Source organism: Phascolarctos cinereus, unplaced genomic scaffold, assembly GCF_003287225.1.
Source record: "Phascolarctos cinereus isolate Bilbo 61053 unplaced genomic scaffold, phaCin_HiC Scaffold_5;HRSCAF=322, whole genome shotgun sequence".
NCBI classification, from domain to species: Eukaryota; Metazoa; Chordata; class Mammalia; order Diprotodontia; family Phascolarctidae; genus Phascolarctos; species Phascolarctos cinereus.
Window position 1 is genome coordinate 276,521,587 of NW_027555958.1, and position 17,095 is coordinate 276,538,681.

Below are 17,095 nucleotides of genomic sequence, written 5' to 3' on the forward strand. Positions count from 1 at the left end.
TTGCATAGTATAGTTAAATAGTTCTTAATTTATGGGCCATGAATATATATATATATATATATATATATATATATATATATATATATATATATATATATGTATATATATATATATATATATATATATATATATGTATATACCAAGCTTTGTATTTTGACTTTTGTTTAACTCCATTAAAATATGTGGCATGCCAATAAATAGTAATCATGGTTTCTTTAGACTGTAGAAGATATTGTTACCCACATAAATGCATTGCTATTTTTTAAAAAAGTATGTTGATGCTATTATGATTACTTCATCTTGCCAGAGAGTCTTTGATTTCATCCATGTGGGTACTACCTTAACCAAACCAGATAGCAACCTTTCTAAGCCCTCCTGTCTTAGACTCTTGTTTGTGTTCTGTATATCCTCCATAGATGCTGTTCTCAGCATGCTTGGGGCTTTGCTGTGGATCTACTATTATGTGGGTACTAGTGGAGATCATGGACTATCCATCAGTTACCTCTCATTTTCACTATGTGATTGCTCAATCTTCTTTTCCAGTCATAAATCTCTCTGTTTAAATCTTTTATGTGTCTTCTCCTGGGCATTTCCTTTAAAATTTTAAAAACTTTTTCCAATTAAAATGATTTATTTTTCCCCTCCTACTCCTTTCTCCCTTATTTGTTCATTTAACAAAATAAAACAAAGCCTTTATAACAAATATGCACGATCAAATGAAGCAAATTGAGTCTATTACGTCTATTAAGAAATGAATATAATACTTCCTCTTTGGTCCTCTGGAATGCTGGTTTGTCATTTCGTTGTTCCGAGTTCTGAAGTTTTTCAAAGTTGTTTTTCTTTAAAATATTATTGTATAAATTGTTTTGCTTTTACGTTCTTCATTTTGCATTAATACATAGAGGTCTTCCCAGTACTGTCTGAAGCCATATATTTTATCATTTCGTTTTTGCCCAATAATGTTCCCTTACATTCATAGGACCATAATTTGTTTAGCCATTTGCCAGTAAGTAGATAGATAGATACCTGCTTAGTCTTCAGTTTTTCACTTCTATAAAAGAGCTGCCAGAAATATTTTTTATACATCAAAGACCATTTCTTCTTTCTTTGATCTCTTTGAGGTGTCTGCCTGTACTTAAGTATAAAGATGTTTATAAGTTAAGTAACTTTTTGGGCATTCCAGACTCCACCAATGGTGAATTAGTGTACCTGTTTTCCTGCAGCCCTGCCAACATTTGTCATTTTCCTTTTTTATAGCTTAGCCTATTTGATTTGTGTGAGGAGGAACCTTAGAGTTTCCTTAGTTTTCATTTCTCCAGCTATTGGTAATTTGGAGCACTTTTCATATATAGATAGCTTGGATTACTTCCTTTGAAAACTGCCTATTCATATCCTTTGACCATTTATCAGTTGGGTAATGTCTTTTAGACTTAGGAATTTGAATCAGTTCCTCATATATCTTGGATGTGAGATCTTTATCTGAGAAATTTACTTCAAAGATTTTTTCCCTGTTACCTGTTTCCCTCCTAATTTTAATTGAATTTTTTTTTGTCCATGAACTTTTAAACTTTATATAACCACACCTGTCCATTTTATTTTTTTAAATGATTTCCTCTGTACCTTGTTTGCTCCTTAACTCTTCCTTTATTCATAATTGTGAAAAATACTTTCTTCCTTGCAGTTTATCTTGCTATATGGTATGAGATACTGGTCTATACCTAATTTCTGTTGACTGCTTTATAGCATTCCCAGGATTTTTGTTAAATAGTAAGTCCCTGTAACTGGGATCTTTGTATTTCTCTAACACTGTGTTATTGTACTCATTTTCTTCTGTATATTGTGTGCCTAATCTGTTTCCCTGAATGACCTATTTTCTAACCAGTATTGAGTAGTTTTTTTAAATTTAAATTTTCGTTTCATTTTGAACTTAACCATGAAGTATTTCAATATAAAGTGTTTAAATATACAATTCAGTTGTTTCAATATACAAGGAACAGAAAAAGAGGTTTTCATATATAGCCTTGGCCAAATCTCTGCTGTGTACAGATTGTTTCTCCCTCTAAATATACAAAAAAGACTACATTCTCTTTTTTTAATGTTTATTTTATTTTAAATTTATGGAATAGAGCAAACATTTCCATAACATAGTATAATAAAAAAAAAGATCGTTACACATGAAACTGCAAATCTATTGTGTAACTTGCTATTCCTTTTAAATATATAATAAAGTTATCATGTAAATTTCTTTTTTTTCCTTTTTCTTCCATCTCTCTCCCTTACCCTAGAGATGGTTACTAAAACATATAAATGTGAGTATGTAATCTAATCATTCTATACATACTTCTTTTTCTGGAGGCAGATAGCATCTTCCTTCATATATTGTTTGTAGTTAATTTGGGAATTTATGATAGTTGGAATGACTTAGTTGTGTAAAGTTGTTCTTAAAACAGTACTGCTGTTACTGTATACAATGCTCACTTGGTTCTGCTCATTTTGCTCTTCATTATTTCGTGCAAGCCTGTTTGTATTTTTCTTTTGACCACCGCCTCCTTCATCCCTCCTCCCTTTTATTATCCCTTTCCCTTTTCTTCCCCTTTACTCTTACTGCTTCTTCCCTCCCTTCTTTTCCCCCCTCCCTTTTCTCCCCCCCCCCACATTTGTGTTTTTCTAAGATCATCGAGGTCATTCTTTCTTTCTTTCTTTCTTTCTTTCTTTCTTTTTTTTTTTAAGGCAGTTAGGGTTAAGTGACTTGCCCAGGGTCACACAGCTAGTAAGTGTCAAGTGTTTGGTCTGAGGCTGGATTTGAACTCAGGTCCTCCCGACTTCAGGGCCAGTGCGCCTTAGCTGCCCCCAAGCTTGTTATTTCTTATAACACAGTGGTATTCCATCACAATCATATACCACAACTTATTCAGCCATTCTCCAATTGATGGGCATCCCTGAAAATTCCAGTTCTTTCCTACCAGAAAGAGAGCTGTTATAAATATTTTAGAACATATAGGTTCTTTTCCTTTATCCTTAACCATCTTTGGAAATAGCCCTAGTAGAGGTGGAGCCAAGATGGCGGAGTGAAAGCAGTGACTTGCTTGAGCTCTCCTCCAAACCCCTCCAAATACTCATAAAAAATGGCTCTAAACAAATTCTGAAGCAGCAGAACCCATAAAAAGACAGAGTGAAACAAATTTCCAGCCCAAGACAACCTGAATGATTGATCAGAAAGGTGTATCAAGCCGGGCTGGGAGCGCAGCCAGTGCGGCGTGGGCACGCAGGCTACAGCGAACCTGGAGCAGGCCTCAGAGGACTGAATCTTGGGCAGCTGTGGAGGTTTCCAGGCTCCTCAATCCACCAATGCCAAAGACAAATTAGAAGGTCAGTGGGAGAAGTCTGTTTCTGTTGTTAGTCAGAGAGGAAGGCGGGGTCTCAGCTCCATTCCCCAAGAGCCTGGCCTTGGGTGGGGGCAGCTGTTTCCCGAGCTTCCAGCCCACAGACTGAGGGGGAATCCAGTGGCTGATCAGAGAGGGATTGCAGGGATCTCTTTGCCAGTGCTGAGGCAGGAATCTCTTGCTTTGCCCGTGTGTGGATCTGGGCCACAGTTCTGGGCAGAGGTGCTGGGGTGAGGAGGAGTGCTGGCTTTGTGGAGCTTGTAGTGGTTGTGGAGAGGAGCCCCTCATCACAGTTACAGGACAGAAAGGAATACTTGTGGTCACAGGCCAGGAAAGGAGTAAACACCTGGCCCCTTATCGTACCACCTTGGAAGAACTGAAAATTTACAGGTCCCTACAAGTATCTCTGAAAACAGCTGTACAAACCCCTGAAGTTTGGGACAGTACATTCTCCACACTGGAAGCAGATTTGTACCTTAACAAAGAGTTTAAAACTCAAGTAATTGGCTGGGATCATGAGCAAGCAGCAAAAAGAGTCAGACTATATTATCTTACTTTGGTGAAAAAGAAGACCAAAATATACAAGAAGAAGACAACAAAGTCAAAGCCCTACATCCAAAGCCTCCAAGAAAAATATGAATTGGTCCAGGCCATGGAAGAGCTCAAAAACGATTTTGAGAAGCAAGTTAGAGAAGTAGAGGAAAAACTGAGAGTGATGCTAAAGGAGACCCAAAAAAATACTGAAGAAAATAACACCTTAAAAAATAGCCTAACCCAAATGGCAAAAGAGGTCCAAAAAGCCAATGAGGAGAAAATGCCCTAAAAGCAAAATTGGCCAATGGAAAAGGAAGTCCAAAAGCTTACTGAAGAAAATACTTCCTTAAAAATTAGAATAGAGCAATTGGAAGATGTGACTTTATGAGAAATCACAAGTAGAACAAATCCAAAAGAATGAAAAATTAGAAAACAATGTGAAATATCTCATGGAAAAACAACTGACCTGGAAAATAGATCCAGGAGAGAGAATTTAAAAATTATTGGACTATCTGAAAGCCATGATCAAAAAAGAGCCTAGATCATCTTTCAAGAAATTATCAAGGAAAACTGCCCTGATATATTAGAACCAGAGGGCAAAATAGAAATTGAAAGAATCCACAGATCTTCTCCTGAAAGAGATCCCCAAAAGAAAACTCCTAGGAATATTGTAGCCAAAGTCCAGAGTTCCCAGGTCAAGGAGAAAATATTACAAGTTGCCAGAAGGAAACAGTTCAAGTACTGTGGAAACATAATCAGGATAACACAAGATTTAGCAGCTTCTACACTAAAGGACTGCAGGGCATGGAATGTAATATTCTGGAGGGCAAAGGAGATAGGATTACAACCAAGAATCACCTACCCAGCAAAAGTGAGTATAATCCTTCAGGGGAAAAAATGATCATTCAGTGAAATAGAGGATTTTCAAGCATTCTTGATGAAAAAACCAGAGCTGAATAGAAAATTTGACTTTCAAATACAGAACTCAAGTGGAACATGAAGAGGTAAACAGGAAAGAGAAATCATAAGAGACTTATTAAGATTGAACTGTTTACATTCCTGCATGGAAAGATGATATTTATAACTCCTGAGACCTTTGTCAGTATCAGGGTAGTTGGAGGAAAAAAATTATATGCATGTATAGATAGATAGATAGAGGGCACAGGGTGAGCTGAAGATTAAGGGGTCATATCTGGAGAATAAAATTAAGGGATAAGAGAGGGTTACACTCAGAGAAGAAAGGGAGAGGTAGAATGGGGTAAATTATCTCACAAAAAAACCAGAAAAGTCTCTTACAGTGGAAGGGAAACAGGGGAAGGTGAGAGGGAATGAGTGAATCTTATTCTCATAGGATTTGGCTTAAGGAGGGAATAACATACACATTCAATTGGGTATGGAAATCTGTCTTACCCTACAGGAAAATAGGGGGAGAAGGGAACAAGAGAGCAGGGGGATGATAGAGAGGAGGGCAGATTGGGAAAGGGGTTAATCAGAAGTAAATACTTCTGAGGAGGGACAGGGTCAAAAGAAAGAATAGAATAAATGGGAGGGCAGGATAGGATTAAGGGAAATAGAGTTAGTTTTTCACAACATGTCTACTATGGATGTTTTATAACTGCACATGTACAACTATATTGAGTTGCTTGCCTTTTCAATGAGGGTGGTGGGGAGGGAGGAAGAGAGAAAATTTGAAACTAAAGTTTTAAAAACATATGTTTAAAAAAATGTTTTCACATGCTACTGGGAAATAAAATAGGAAATGGGGTACAGAAGTCTATCCTGCCCTACAGGAAAATAGAAGGGGAAGGGGATAAGAGAAGGGGAGAGATAGAAGAGAAGACAGAGTAGGGGAAGGGATATTCAGAATGCATGACATTTTGGGGTGGGGGGAGGTGGGAGATGGGGTGAAAATTTGGAACTCAAAAACTTGTGGAAGTAAATGTTGAAAACTAAAAATAAATTTATGTTAAAAAAAAAAAGGAAATAGTCCTAGTAGTGGTATTGCTGGATCAAAAGGTATGAGCAGTTTAATAACTCTTTGGGCGTAATTCCAGATGGCTCTCCAAAATGGTTGGATCACTTCATAATTTTATCAACAATGAATTGGTATCCCAGTTTTTCCACAGCCCCTCCAACATTTGTCACTTCCCCCTTCAATCATTTTAGCCAATCTGATAGGTGTAAAATGATATCTCAAGGTTGTTTTAATTTGTATTTCTCTAATCAATAATGATTTAGTGCATTTTTTTTCATATGTCTATAAATTGTTTGGGTTTCTTCATTGGAAAATTACCTGTTCATATCCTTTGACCATTTATCAATTGGGGAATGACTAGTATTCTTATAGATTTGACAAAGTTCTTTATGTATTTGAGGTATGAGACCTTTATCTGAGAAACTGTCTATAAATCCCCCCCCCAGTTTTCTGCTTTCCTTCTGATATTGGCTGCATTTGTTTTATTTGTACAACACCTTTTCAATTTAATGTAATCAAAATATCCATTTTACACATCATTCTGCTCTTTCTCTTGCTTGTTCATACATTGTTCACCTATCCATAAGTCTGATAAGTAATATGTCCATGTTTTTGAAATTTTTCTGTAATATCTCTCTTTATCTTGGTAAGTGGTGTAAGATATTGGTCTATGGCCAATTTCTGCCATACTGTTTTCTAGTTTTCCCAACAATTTTTACCAAATAATAAATTTTTATCCACAAATCTTAAGTCTTTATATTTGTCAAATGCAACATTACTATATTTATTTGTTGCTGTAAGTTGTATGTCTGCTTTATTGCATTGATCTACCTTTCTGTTTTTTAGCCAGTACTAGAATGTTTTGATAATTATTGCCTTATAATGTAGCTTTAAGATCTGGTACTATTTAATCTCTTTCCCTTACATATTTTCCATTATTTCCTTGGATATTCTTGACCTTTTGTTCTTCAAAATGATTATTATTATTATTTTTTTCTAATTCAGTAAAATAATTTTTTGGTAATTTAATAAGGATGGCATTGAATGTATAAATTAGTGTAGGGAAAACTGTCATTTTTATTATATTGGTGCTGCCTACCCATGAACAATTAATATTTCTCTCCAGTTATTTAAATTTGATTTTATTTGAGTAAAATGCTTTTCATGATTTTGTTTAGATAGTTCCTGGGTTTGTTTTGACAGGTGTGTTCACAGGTATTTTATACTGCCTAGAGTTATTTTAAATGGAGTATCTCTTGGTATTTCTTCTTGCAGAGTTTTGTTTGTAATATATAAGGATGCTGATAACTTACGTGGATTTACCTTATATCCTACTTCCTTGTCTAAAATTACCATTTTTTCAACTATTTAATTGAGTTTTTGGGATTTTCCAAGTATATCATCATATTGTATGCAAAAAGAGATAGTTTTATTACCTTGTTCCTTATTCTGATTTCTTCCATTTCTTTTTCTTCTCTTATTGCTATTGCTAGCATTTCCAACACAATACTGAATAATATCGGTGACAGTGAGTATCCTTGTTTCACATCTGATCAGATGGTAATCTAAATAATTTATATTTTTGTAAATATTCTTTCGTTTCACTTAAATTGTTAAACCAGTTGGTATGTAATTGGGCAAAGTAACTCATTATAATTACTTTCATTTCATCTTTGTTAGTGGTGTATGTTCACCCTTTTCACTTTTAATATTAGTGATTTGGTTTTCTCTCTTTTAAAATCAAATTAACCAATGTTTTATCTATTTTATTTTTTTCCTAAAATCAGGTCCTAGTTTTTATTTATTAATTCAGTTTTTTATAATTCAATTTTTAAAATCTCACCTTTAATTTTTAAGATATCTAATTTAGTGTTTAATTGGATATTTTTAATTTATTCTTTTCTAGTTTTTAAAGTTATGTGCCCAATTCATTGGTCTGCTCTTTCTCTGTTTTATAAATAAATGTAAGCATTTAGAGATATAAGTTTTCCCCTGATCACTGCTTTTGCTGTATCCCATAGGTTTTGATATGTTGTACCACTATTGTCATTTTCCTCAGTGGAATTGTTGATTGTTTCTATGATTTGTTCTTTAACCCACTCATTCTTTCAGATTAGGTTGTTTAATCTCCAATGAATTTTTACATTTATCTACATTTCTTTTGTCCCTTATTAAATATGATTTTTATTGCATTGTGATATGAAAAAGATAATTTGAATATTTTTACTTTTTTCTTTTAACTATAAAGCTTTTTATGCCCTAATATGGTCAGTGTTTATAAAGGTACCATGGACTGCTGAGAAAAATTGTATTCCTTTCTGTTTCCATATTGCTTCATTGTCTATGGTACTTTTTATCAAAGTGTAGTTACCCTATTTATCTCTTTTAATTAAATCTATTTCAGCCATAACTTTTTCTGTTGTTTTTCTTTTTTTTTTAGGCAGTTGGGGTTAAGTGACTTTCCCAGGGTCACACAGCTAGTAAGAGTCAAGTGTTTGGTTTGAGGTCAGATTTGAACTCAGGTCCTCCTGACTTCAGGGCTGGTGCTCTATCCACTGTGCCACCTAGCTGCCCTGCCGTAACTTTTTCTGATATGATAATTGCTACCCTTGCCTTTTTTGTATCAGCTGAATCATAGTAAATTCTACTCCAACCCTCAATTTTAACTCTGTGTGTATTTCTCATTCTTAAATATTTCTTAAAAAGAGCATATCACTGAATTCTGATTTTTAATCCATTCTGCTCTCCATTTCCATTTTATGGGTGAGTTCATCCCATTCCCATTCAAAGTTGTAATTACTGTTTGTGAACTTCCCTCCATCTTATTTTTACCCACTATTGTCCTTCTTAGCCTCTCTTTTTAATCTGTCCCTGTTGCCCTATCTTCTTTCCTTACCCTCCTACTCCTTATTCTACCCACCTCTATGAGTTCCTCTCTTATTCTCTTCCCCCACCTCCTAAATCTCAATTTAAATACCTTTCTAAAAGTCTCTTACTCATTCTGTCCCCTACTTCTCTTATCTGTCTGCAAGTCCAAAAGACTTCTACACCTCTCTAGATATACACATTGTTTCCTCTTCAACCTTGATCCAATGAGATGTCTTTTCAAAGTTGTCCTACTTTGCCTGTGTTTCCTATCAGCTTTTCTTCTTTTTTTTTGTTTTGTTCTTCTACTTTAGTTTTTTTTAATATAAATTTATTTATTTTTAGTTTTCAACATTCACTTCCACAAGTTTTTGAGTTCCAAATTTTCACCCCATCTCCCATCTCCCCCACCCCAAAATGTCATGCATTCTGAATATCCCTTCCCCTACTCTGTCTCTCTTCTATCTCTCTCCCCTTCTCTTATCCCCCTCACCTTCTATTTTCCTGTAGGGCAGGATAGACTTTTGTACCCCATTTACTGTATTTCTTATTTCCCAGTAGCATGTGAAAACATTTTTTTAAACATATGTTTTTAAAACTTTAGATTTCAAATTTTCTCTCTTCCTCCCTCCCCACCTACCCTCATTGAAAAGGCAAGCAACTCAATATAGGTTGTACGTGTGCAGTTATGTAAAACATGTCCATAGTAGACATGTTGTGAAAAACTAACTCTATTTCCCTTAATCCTATCCTGCTCTCCCATTTCTTCTATTCTTTCTTTGGACCCTGTCCCTCCTCAGAAGTATTTACTTCTGATTACCCCTTTCCCAATCTGCCCTCCTCTCTATCATCCCCCTGCTCTCTTGTTCCCTTCTCCCCCTATTTTCCTGTAGGGTAAGACAGATTTCCATACCCAATTGAATGTGTATGTTATTCCCTCCTTAAGCCAAATCCTATGAGAATAAGATTCACTCATTCCCTCTCACCTTCCCCTGTTTCCCCTCCACTGTAAGAGACTTTTCTGTTTTTTTTGTGAGATAATTTACCCCATTCTACCTCTCCCTTTCTTCTCTGAGTGTAACCCTCTCTTATCCCTTAATTTTATTCTCCAGATATGACCCCTTAATCTTCAGCTCACCCTGTGCCCTCTATCTATCTATCTATACATACATATAATTTTTTTCCTCCAACTACCCTAATACTGACAAAGGTCTCATGAGTTATAAATATCATCTTTCCATGCAGGAATGTAAACAGTTCAATCTTAATAAGTCTCTTATGATTTCTCTTTCCTGTTTACCTCTTCATGTTCCACTTGAGTCCTGTATTTGAAAGTCAAATTTTCTATTCAGCTCTGGTCTTTTCATCAAGAATGCTTGAAAGTCCTCTATTTCACTGAATGACCATTTTTTCCCCTGAAGGATTATACTCAGTTTTGCTGGGTAGGTGATTCTTGGTTGTAATCCTATCTCCTTTGCCCTCCAGAATATTATATTCCATGCCCTGCAGTCCTTTAATGTAGAAGCTGCTAAATCTTGTGTTATCCTGATTGTGTTTCCACAGTACTTGAACTGTTTCCTTCTGGCAGCTTGTAATATTTTCTCCTTGACCTGGGAACTCTGGAATTTGGCTACAATATTCCTAGGAGTTTTCCTTTGGGGATCTCTTTCAGGAGGAGATCTGTGGATTCTTTCAATTTCTATTTTGCCCTCTGGTTCTAATATATCAGGGCAGTTTTCCTTGATAATTTCTTGAAAGATGATGTCTAGGCTCTTTTTTTGATCATGGCTTTCAGATAGTCCAATAATTTTTAAATTCTCTCTCCTGGATCTATTTTCCAGGTCAGTTGTTTTTCCAATGAGATATTTCACATTGTTTTCTAATTTTTCATTCTTTTGGATTTGTTCTACTGTGTCGTGATTTCTCATAAAGTCACTATCTTCCAATTGCTCTATTCTAATTTTTAAGGAAGTATTTTCTTCAGTAAGCTTTTGGACTTCCTTTTCCATTTGGCCAATTTTGCTTTTTAGGGCATTCTTCTCCTCATTGGCTTTTTGGACCTCTTTTGCCATTTGGGTTAGGCTATTTTTTAAGGTGTTATTTTCTTCAGTATTTTTTTGGGTCTCCTTTAGCAAGCTGTTGACTTGTTTTTCATGATTTTCTTGCATCACTCTCATTTCTCTTCCCAGTTTTCCCTCTACTTCTCTTATTTGCTTCTCAGAATCTCTTTTGAGCTCTTCCAAGGCCTGGGACTGATTCCTATTTTTCTTGGAGTCTTTGGATGTAGGAGCTTTGACTTTGTTGTCCTCTTCTGGTTGTATGTTTTGATCTTGTTTGTCACCAAAGTAGGATAATATAATCTGACTCTTTTTGTGCTGCTTGCTCATGATCCCATCCAATTATTTGAGTTTAAGGTAAGAGTCTCCTTCCAATGTGGAGAATGTACTGTCCCAAGCTTCAGAGGTTTGTACAGCTATTTTCAGAGATACTTGTAGGGACCTGTAAATTTTCAGTTCTTCCAAGGTGTTATGATAAGGGGTGAGGTGTCTACTCCTTTCCTGGCCTGTTACTACAAGTACTTCTTTCTGTCCTGTAACTGTGAGGAGGGTTTGCTCTGCACAGCCACTACAAGCTCCACCAAGCTGGCGCTCCTCCTCACCCCAGCACCACCGCCCAGAACTGCAGCCCAGATCCAAACATGGGCAAAGGAAGAGATTCCTGCCTCAGCAGTGGAAACGAGATCCTTGCAATCCCTCTCTGATCAGCCACTGGATTCCCCCTCAGTCCGTGGGCTGGAAGCTCGGGAAACAGCTGCTGCCCCCAGGGACATGCTCTTGGGGAAGGGGGCTGAGACCCTGCCTTCCTTTCTCAGCACTGACAGAAACAGACTTTTCCCACTGACCTTCTAATTTGTCTTTGGCATTGGTGGATTGAGGAGCCTGGAAACCTCCACAGCTGCCCAAGATTCAGTCCTCTGAGGCCTGCTCCAGGTTCGCTGTAGCCTGCGTGCCCACGCCGCACTGGCTGCGCTCCCAGCCCGGCTTGATACACCTTTCTGATCAATCATTCAGGTTGTCTTGGGCTGGAAATTTGTTTCACTCTGTCTTTTTATGGATTCTGCTGCTTCAGAATTTGTTTAGAGCCATTTTTTATGAGTATTTGGAGGGGTTTGGAGGAGAGTTTAAGCAAGTCACTGCTTTCACTCTGCCATCTTCCTTTCTATTCTCTTAGGTACATTTACCAATGGTGTTTTTTAAAAACTCCAATTTATTATTTGTTATTTTTAAGATACTTTTGTTTTTGAATTTTGAATTCCAAATTCTTTCCTTCCCTCACATCTCCATACCCACCCACTCAATGGTCTTTGAGGGGAGTTTATGGCCAACATTCTTGAACTTTTTATTAGTCAGTGTGATCCCAATGAATATTGAGTCGTGATTTGTTTGGCCAGAGCACTTCAGGAATATAATTTACTAGGGTGTAGAGTAGTTATGATGTTCGTCAAAGGATAGAATACTTGCACTGATGAAAAAAAGTATTTGAATCCTTGAAGTATTGGAAGTATGTTATACATCTTTTTTTGGGGGGGGGAGTGTGTTGAATGTATTAGCCATTTGAATGATAGTTTTCAGGATAGGGAACTAGAAATGACACATACATTCACCAAGGTCTGAATTTGTGATCTATTGCTTTATTTTTATTTTTCTCAAGACTAATTTTTTTTTTTGTGTCCAATTCTTTTTTACTGGCTATTTCCTTTTTTTTTTTAATATAAATTTATTTATTTTTAGTTTTCGACATTCACTTCCACAAGTTTTTGAGTTCCAAATTTTCACCCCATCTCCCTTCTCTCCCCACCCCAAGATGTCATGCAATCTGAATATCCCTTCCCCCACTCTGTCCTCTCTTCTGTCTCTCTCACCTTCTCTTATCCCCTTCCCTTTATATTTTCCTGTAGGGCAGGATAGACTTCTGTACCCCATTTCCTATATTTATTTCCCAGTAGCATGTGAAAACATTTTTTTTAAACATATGTTTTTAAAACTTTAGATTTCAAATTTTCTCTCTTCCTCCCTCCCCACCCACCCTCATTGGAAAGGCAAGTAACTGAATATAAGTTGTACATGTGCAGTTATGCAAAAGACGTCCATAGTAGACATGTTGTTCAGAGACTAATTTTTCAACAGCGTAATAAAATTTTGTGAAGGAGACAATACTCAGAATGTTTTTCTTTCCTTTTCAATGAGAATTTAACTATTTTGAAGGAATCTCTCCCTTAACTCATTTATCTCCTTATATTTCACCCCTTACTTAATAATTGAGATTTTAAAAGTCAATATTCTGTCCACTCCCGGCTAAAATGTGGGTCTTCTCTTTATATCAGTTTGATCAAGTGATGGATAAACTGAAAAAGGCCTCCAAACCTTTTTCCTCCTTTCCTTTCTCCCTGCTCCCTGCCCTCCCTGCCCTTCCTGCCATGTCAGTATAGGACATTAAGGAAAGAAAGCATTCAGTAGAGTTCAACTGTAGTTCAAATAAAGATGCATTTTCATTATTGTGATACTTGTTTCCTATCCAGAAGACTTTGTTATGTGATTAAAATTAGTTACTGTCAGTTTAACAACTTCATGTATCTGTATTTTAATTGATTTTAGTCTTGTCATTTATATATTGTTATATTTTCATATTTATTATAAAAGTTTTTTTCTCTTTTCATTTTTGTTCACTCTTTATTGTGGTATTCTTTCTTGCACTATTATAAAAAATAATAAGTTTGAGGAAAAAAAAGCAGGAAAGAAGTTAATGTTTAGAATAAATGTTTACACTTCACTTGAAATCCATGTTACTTGTGCATTCCAGAATGGAAACATTTAACTTCAAAGCACATCTGGCTGATATTACAAAATAAAAAAATAGATTGCTTATTCTCTAAAATATGTACTGTTGTATCTTTTCATTTAAAAAAATTATAATATACATTGTTTACTACACAAGGGTTATAAGATAAATCAAGGTATTATAAGTGAATAAAGATTGGTATTCTTTGTTATTTCAATTAGAATAAACTTTTATTTTTTTCTGACTTGGCTACTTGAGGAAAAAAATTAGAATCATATACAGTCCATGATTTATTTAATGGCTTTATTTAATTTAATGGGTGGACAAAGCAATTATTACTGGACAGTTGACATAATTAGTAACAAAGGTACTTTATATCATTCTTATAGATGTAGATTAAATTTACTGACAGATAGTTTTTATTAGAATGTGAGATCCTTGAGAGTAGGAATTGTTTCATTCTACATATTTGTCTCCCTCATCTTTTCATAGTATTTGCAATTGGTACTTAAGAAATCCTTGTTGATTTATTGATTGCTTTTTAATTCAAGTTTAATTAAAATGTAATATCTTCTAGAATTTCTTATGCTAGCTTCTTGTTCTTTCATTTGTATTACCAATATCTGAGAGATGGAATCTGATTCAGGCCCAGGGGGCCTGTATTTTAAATTCATTCATGAGAGTGAATAAATACACTGACAAAGTGTGAGAGTAGGAATACTCAAAGGGCAAATGGAAGATATTGACAGGAAGAATGGCAGCTGTGATTTCAGTAGCATTAGTAGGAGTGGGAACAATATCAGTGTCACAAACCCCCTGAAGGAGGCAAATATGGGAGCCATGTTTGACATTCTCCTGGAGGTAGAAAAACACAGTGAAAAACAGGATTCCAGATTGTAGGTACAGTAGTTGTTTAAGGCAGTTTCAGAGGAAGAATTGATGCTAGTGAGCATTAGACTAGTATACTTGGTTTTAGGGAAGCAAATATATTATACCATACCAATGGCTTTTTGGATTATTTGATTGGGGCAGGCCATAGATAAGTTATAACAATGATAATAATAGCTAATATTTGTATATTAAGGTGTGTAAAATGATTCTTCTGTAACTGTCAGTGGTCTAGGAGTTTACCATTCTCTGGTGCTGTGTATGAGCTGTAACTTCCAGGAATTTCATTCTCTAGTGTTTGGAGCTCATAGGTTTGATCTCATGAGCCTTGTCTGTTCATGAGTCCTAAAGTGGTCTTAGGTGTAGGTTTCTGTCAAAGCTCATGCAAGGACCCAGCCTATGATATAAGTTTGGTCTTCAGTTCTCCAAACTCAAAAGTCCTTGTCTGTTATCTTCATGGGAGTCTTAGCTAATTTGTAGTGTTTGAGGAAAGTAGATTTCCAGAAGGATTGTTGTTATTTTCTTTTTTAGAGCTTTACATATTGTAGAAATGATGCATTTTCAAAATATTTCTTATTTGTAGTGTTAATACTTTCATCCATTCTTTCATTAAACAAAAATATTTTGAATACTAGCCACGAATCTGTGAATCTGTACTCCTATTTACTATAATGTTTCAGTATTTAAAAAGTAGATATAATTGTAGTGTACTATCATCATTAAAAGCTGAGTTTGTGGATTTATCCATTGTTGTTTTTTTATCTTTTTTCTTCAATGACAGCATGCTGCCACTAGGCAGCAGCAGTATCTCAATTACCCCATCTATGGTTCAAATTAGAAGGCAGTAGTTTTATTAGGGAGTCACATCAAGTGTGAATTTTCCCTATCCTAATTTTTAACTAAAAATTTTTTTGTTGAAACAGCAGTTCTTATAGAGTAAGATTTTCATAGGAACACTTTTATCGCTAACTATTGTCATTATGAACTTAATTTAAACCTAATATTATATACAAACTGGTCCAAATATTTATTAAATACTTATGTGAAAAACCTGATGACATACAGGGAATGTAAAAACAGAAGGAAAAGCAGGCCCTGTCTTCAAGGTCCTTACATTATCTCAGTCTTTTATGATTAGAGTACCTTTTCCAACTTAACTCTGAATGTGCTTTATAATCAGCTTTGAAGTTCTTGGCATCAAATTGCCCCTAAGCTGTTTTCTGCAGCTGCCATAGCTTTTGGTACTTTTGTTTACGGATTAATTCTTTGGATGTTACCTTGTCTCTTAGGGCCTCATCTGAAAAATGAGAGGTCTATATTAGGTTATTTCTAAGATCTCTCCTAATGCTGACATGGTTCCACTAAGGAATAAAATGATACTCCCAACCTCCCAACTCATTGCTTTTTCACTGGATGTCTCCAAGTCCTGAAATGCTGTCTCTCCTTACCTCAGCTTCCCTGGCTTTCTTCAAGACTCAGCTTAAATCCTGCCTTCTGCAGAAAGCCTTTTCTTATTTGTTCCCCTCTCCCCAATTGACAGTGACTTCCCACTCAAATTCCTTTCCATTTACATTGTATATACCTTATATTTTTTGCTTTTTTTCTCCCCACTAGAATGTGATCTTCTTGAGGACAGGAACTGTGTATTTGCTTAAAAAATTTTTTTGGGTATCCTTAGGGTTTAGCATAATATCTGGCACATAGTTAGAACTTAATAAATATGTGTTAGATGACTGTCTATAATGATCATTATTGTCTTTTTTAAATTAAAACATTCTTCATTTTTTTTGCTGCTTGATGTTTCTTTTATAATATGGAATAATTCTTAAAGTCTGAATTTTTGAACATGGCTGGTGGGAACAAGTAGCAGTTGGCATGAGACAAAGGCAGTGGCAGCTGTTTTTGCCAGTGGACTTGGCTTTCTAGTTGTCAAGCACAGAACAATTTGAATGTGTAACTGTGTTCCACACAGCCCTTCTTCCTCTCTCATCCCCCAAACAAAACACTGTTATACATCTTGGAAGAAAAAGAGGAACGCTATTCACCTCAAAGAAACCAGAAAAGAATATCTTGCTATGTGCTCTATCCTTGCCCTTCCCTCCAGCCCCCAAATCTGTTAGAAGTATCCTCTCCTATTCTCTGCCAGGAAACCAGTCTACTAGGCATTTTGCTATCTGCCTTGTCTCTCTATCCCCTCAATCTGGAACAATAACCCTCTGCATATAAGACCTAACTTCCAGAGGCGATATCTTTAACTCCTTGACATCAAGGAAGATGGAAATTTATTAGCTAAATTATAAGAAAAAGCTTTGCATAATTGATAAATAGGATTAAAAAACTGAGTATCATAATTTAGCAAAAAGCACAATTAATGATACAGTTCTTTGACTTACATATATGCATCTTTGGGAAAAAGGCGTCAAAAGCAAGTATAGAAGTAAAGGTTAGAAACAGACCTTTGAATTGCTTTATCACAATGTTAAGCCAACATTTAAAAAATAACAAAGCATATTCAATGACATAGCTCTCACTAGGACATTATAACACAAATATCTTTAGTGAGAACAAAAAAAAGCTTGTATATTATTAGTAAATTTTAAAAAAGAAAATA

General features: G+C 35.5%; 1 protein-coding gene across 1 annotated transcript in view; it reads left to right on the forward strand.

Annotated features, from left to right (window-relative positions):
• CEP112 (centrosomal protein 112) overlaps positions 1 to 17,095 on the forward strand; it is a 460,933-nt gene that overhangs the window by 49,906 nt on the left and 393,932 nt on the right.